The 5,529-nt window shown below is 40.2% G+C and overlaps 1 non-coding gene across 1 annotated transcript; it reads right to left on the reverse strand.

The window, feature by feature from the left end:
* Positions 1-263: 263 nt before the first annotated feature.
* On the reverse strand, positions 264-339 carry TRNAA-AGC (transfer RNA alanine (anticodon AGC)). The gene has a single exon. It is a non-coding gene; the product is annotated as a tRNA-Ala (tRNA).
* Between the last annotated feature and the right edge of the window lie 5,190 nt (positions 340-5,529).

The raw sequence follows: 5,529 nt of genomic DNA on the forward strand, positions 1-5,529 counted from the left end.
CCCGCATGCGCCCGACCGGGATCCACCCGGCACGCCCACCAGGGGGCGACGCTCTGCCCACCAGGGGGCGATGCTCTGCCCATCCTGGGCGTCGCCATGTTGCGACCAGAGCCATTCTAGCGCCTGAGGCAGAGGCCACAGAGCCATCCCCAGCGCCCGGGCCATCTTTGCTCCAATGGAGCCTTGGCTGCGGGAGGGGAAGAGAGAGACAGGGAGGAAAGCGCGGTGGAGGGGTGGAGAAGCAAATGGGCGCTTCTCCTGTGTGCCCTGGCCGGGAATCGAACCCGGGTCCTCCGCATGCTAGGCCGACGCTCTACCACTGAGCCAACCGGCCAGGGCCTGTGTTTTTTTTTAAGGAAATTCCTTCACTGAATTACAAGTTTATTAAACTGCTTTTGGAGCAACTTTCCTACCCAACATTTTTATGTAAAAGGCTCACAAAATTATTTTTAGTTTTTTCCCCACATACTTTAAAAATGTGACAACATTAGCAATTTGGAAAAATAAATTCAGTTGTGCACAAAATGACAGGCAGACTTTCAAAGCTGCCTCTAACCTCGGGCTTCTGAAAGGATTAAAGATTACTTCCGACCAAAAATAAAGCAAATATATTAATTTGAACCTAAAAAAAAGGTAGAAATGTTTGCAAATGTAGCCATAGTCTGTATCAGTATCTACAGCATGATTAAGTTTTTTAAAGGAAAGTCCAGGGAAAGTACCAGAATCAAAGCAGCAGCAGGAACACACACACACACCCCCCCCAAACCAAGATGTATTGCTATGGATCTAAATTCAAAGTCATAGAGACTCAGGTGAGAAAAAATAAAAAGACAAAATGCGGGGGGGGGGGGGGGAGTAAAACTAGCCCAAGGGACAAGAAAAAAGATGGGAACCCCTTACTCTACTCCTGTGGCTCTAGGGTGGGCTGCCCTGGGACCTCCAAAGAACCAGAGGAGAAGCAGATCTGTACTCTAGGATCCTTATATCTGGAGCAGTAGATGCTCTCTTTGTCATCACGAGGAAAAAGCCTTTTCAGATGAACAGGAGAACTGAGACAAGTTCTGAAAAGATTTAGCTACCCACAAAAGGGAAAGAAATAATAGTTACACACATTAGCAAGAATTTCTCCCAGTGAGGTTTATAAATACATATTTTCCCTGCTTCTGTCATATATTACTGTATGTCCTTCCATTTTTTCATGTAACTTATTCTAGAGATGACCACATTGCAGTAAAGAGATCTTATTTTTTATAGCTCTATAATTTTCTAATGTGTGGGTGAACTAGTTTATTTTATCAAACCCTTATTGGACACGAGTTACTTCTATTATTTTTCTTTTGAAAATAATGCAACAAGAATTTTGTGACTACATGGTTTCAAGTTTGTGGGATATGTCTTCAGGATAAATTCCCCTACGTAGGATTTCTTGATTAATGCATATGCGCTGTTGTGAGATTGTGCCAATGGCCCCCCTTCACCGGTTGAATCACTTTGCATTTCCATCAGCAATATATAAAGATAACTGTTTCTTCACAGCCTGATCAAAGAATGCACCGCCAATTGTATGGGCCTTTTCCCAATAGGAGAGAAACTACAGTACAATCTTATCTGTATTTCTTTTTCATAAAGACATATTTAAATGTAATCTTCATTAATCCATTTATATCTTTGTTACTTATCCATTCATATCTTTGTTACTACTTTTAGATTCACTTAATTTCTTTAAGTCAGCCTATTTTAAACCATTCTTGTTTGTTTGTTTGTTTGTTTGTTTAAGCCACTGCTGGCTATCACTTGGTCTCCCTGCTTCTACCCTATTGTAACACAGTAGCTTTTTCCTCTCTCCCTCTCTTTTTTCTAGAATTAACATTATTTCCCTGCATGTAATCCTCCAGTGGTTTCCCATTACTAGACTAAAATTCATATTTTGTCCAGGCCCACTAGGCATACAAGGTTTTAATCCACTACATTCCTCCTGGTGTCCCTTTCACTCTGCCGAAGCCCTCCTGTGTCCTGTCCTTTGCCTGCACTCAGAGCACTCCCATCTGAGAAACTGCACGGAAGCCCCTCCTACCTCTTCCTCACAAGGCTTCCTCTCAGAGTCACTTAGGGAGAGCAGCCTTTTTAACTGTTCTGGATTGTTCACGTGTTGTCTGTCCCCAGGGTCCTCTAGAATGTTAGGACCTGAGTTAGGGTAGGGCTTTGTCTTATATATCAATGTTTGTCCTGCATCTGGAATCTGCACCAATCTCATATCATTTAAGTTTTCATCTAATGCTATCTTTTAATCTGGTCATCTAAGATCAGCATTACTTTCAAATCTTAGAGCAGGGGTCCCCAAACTTTTTACACAGGGGGCCAGTTCACTGTTCCTCAGACCATTGGAGGGCCAGACTATAAAAAAACTGTGAACAAATCCCTATGCACACTGCACATATCTTATTTTAAAGTAAAAAAACAAAACGGGAACAAATACAATATTTAAAATAAAGAACAAGTAAATTTAGATCAACAAACTGACTAGTATTTCAATGGGAACTATGGGCCTGCTTTTGGCTAATGAGATGGTCAATGTCGGTTCCATATTTGTCACTGCTAGCCGTAACAAGTGATATGACACGCTTCCGGAGCTGTGACGCGTACGTCCCGCGTTACCAGAAGTAGTACTGTACATGAGCGACGCCGTGCTTTGCGGTGCCGCCATATACAGTACTCCAGATGCACAGGATGCATCTCTCACTGACCACCAGTGAAAGAGGTGCCCCTTCCGGAAGTGCGGTGGGGGCCGGATAAATGGACTCAGGGGGCCGCATGTGGCCCGCGGGCCGTAGTTTGGGGACCCCTGTACTAGAGAAGTATTCAGAATTAAAGGCACAAGAACCACAGAAACCTAAAAGGAATTCTGATAGCCAGTGAAAAAACAATGGTGACTTTAATTTGGGATAAGAACATTTAATGTTAAAATTCCTTAATTAGAAATTGACATCCTGATTAAGTTATAAGAAAGTATACCATCTGAATTCCATAGGGAAGTACAACACATCCATTTTTTAAAAATCTGTGTTCCAAGAATAAAGCATAATGGGATTATGTGTGGTTTCACTTTAAAAGACGGCCAACCACAAGGGTGGGTGAACGAATGATGCTCCAACCATTTAATAGTGCACTGAACAGTTTCTAAAGGGCGTGTAAAGTTCCATGCAGCCGTAGGAAGACACTTCCTGGAGCGCTCTCTAGGTGCTAAGCACAGTTCCAGGTGCTTTTACGTCCTTACTTTTCTCCGTAACAAAAAGCTAAAAGAACCTGACCAGGCAGTGGCACAGTGGATAGAGCATCGAACTAGGATGCAGAGGACCCAGGTTCAAGACCCTGAGGTTGCCAGCTTGAGCATGGGCTCATCTGGTCTGAGCAAAAGCTCACCAGCTTGGACCCAAGGTCGCTGGCTCGAGCAAGGGGTTACTCGGTCTGCTGAAGGCCCGCAGTCAATGCACATATGAGAAAGCAATCAATGAGCAACTACGGTGTCGCAACGAAAAACTAAGAATTGATGCTTCTCACCTCTTCATTCCTGTCTGTCCCTATCTATCCCTCTTTCTGACCCTCTCTCTGTCTCTGTAAAAAAAAAAAAAATTAAAAAAAAAAAGCTAAAAGAAGCATATAAAGAATAACCTCATTTCTGCAGAATAACCAAATGTTATGATTAGATACGTACAAAAGTTTCAGGAAGAATCAACACCAAAAGATCGATAAAAGTTCCAAATGTTCTTAGCATAAGACTTTTCTGGATTTCTAAACCTTTTACATCAAATGCTTATTAATATTGTCACCAAAAAAAAAAAAAAAGGAAAAGGAAAAGAAAGAAAAAGAGGATTTAAAATAGCTACTGGAAAGAGGAAAGATCTGTTGCTCAGAGGTTTTTCCACATATTATTGCCAATTCCTTCCCTACTCACTTCTCAGGGAGGGAAAGAAGTGTCACGTGAGAGAGCACCTTGAGCCAGCAAATGAGCTAAGCTTGTAAGGTCAGAACATAAGAAGCTGTACGAAAAGTTGATGAGTAATAATAAAACTGGATAACAGACACTTAGTGTCTTGTCTTCTCTTTGTGTTACTGATACCAGAATCTATTATATTAGATATACTATTAGACAAAGAAAGGTAGTAGAAAAATTCTTTTAAGTCTATCTGAAATCTGTACTAGGTTCTTAGGAATATCCCTTTAAAATGGCACGAGAAAAATCATGTTCTTCTGTTTCAGAGCATCAGTCCTATGATTTTGTGTAAGTAACCAAATAATTCAATTCTCTATTGTAGAAAAGCTGAAATGTTTTACATCTAAACAGATATTTCTTAGTTTCCAAAGAAACTAATGTAAAAATTTTCAAAATAAAGACATTAAAATCAAACCTTCAATGTGCTTGTACTTTGTATTTGGTGTTGTAACCTTGTTTCCATGGAAACTTAATACCAAATGCTGAAACTAAGGTGTCTTGTATCACTTTATTGAATCCCCCCAAAAAATTTAAAACAAATTGAAATGAAATTTCAACTCTCATGTTAACATAAAAAGGTAAATTCTGTACTCATGAACTCTATTTTTCAACTCTTCTGACTTGACACTCCTTTTCATAGTCCTGTGTTTTGATCCTCATTACCTTACCTGCCCTCTTTCCACCTTCTCCAAAAGTCCCCTCTGTCCAGGGCATTCTCGGCTTCAATTTCAAGTCACCAGACCAGATTGTTAAAATATATCAACTCATTTACCTGGTAAATTCATTCTATTTCATGACTTCTACTTTTATTCTTATTCATCAAAACACATTTAGAAATATAGGGTGGGGAGGTAAATGTTGCTTCTGAGTATGTACAATAATTTTGAATGGAAATAATCAAGACTGGAATAAGTTAAGATAGGCCTACTTCATGGAGAAACTATAAAATATAAGCTACATTCTCAAGAGGTTATTTTTAAAGCACCACAAGAATTTGGCATATCTATCATCTCCTTGTCAGCCTCTTCTGCCCAGCAGCTGTGTCACACAATCCTTCCAGATCTTTAATTCTCCGTTTCTCCACCAGCAATGTAGGGCAAGTATACATGGGCCTTCTTCATAATTAGAAGGTTGAAATGAGACATACATGAAAATTTGTTGTAATCTTAAAAGAATATATAAAGGTCCTATTCTGGTCTCTCATTCAGCACTACCCATCCACCAACTGGTTTGTAAAATCACCGAGGATCACTTACAGCACCAAGCAGATCAGTTTCCACAAGTACTTATTTACTTTGTGTTTAAAAGTACAATTAATTCACATAATTTGTTCCCTTATTTCCACAATATTGAATATTCTGAAAAGGGAGTACTTCCCACTTACAAAGCCAAGTCCACCATCTGGGTGAATCTACAGGCTTAAATATTCAAACTTTTTTTTTTTAATATTTATTGATTTTTAGAGAGAGTGGAGAGAGAGAGAGAAGGGGGAGGAGCAGGAAGCATCAACTCCCATATGTGCCTTGACCAGGCAAGCC

The sequence above is a fragment of the Saccopteryx leptura genome, chromosome 4 (assembly GCF_036850995.1).
Source record: "Saccopteryx leptura isolate mSacLep1 chromosome 4, mSacLep1_pri_phased_curated, whole genome shotgun sequence".
In the NCBI taxonomy this organism is placed as follows: Eukaryota; Metazoa; Chordata; class Mammalia; order Chiroptera; family Emballonuridae; genus Saccopteryx; species Saccopteryx leptura.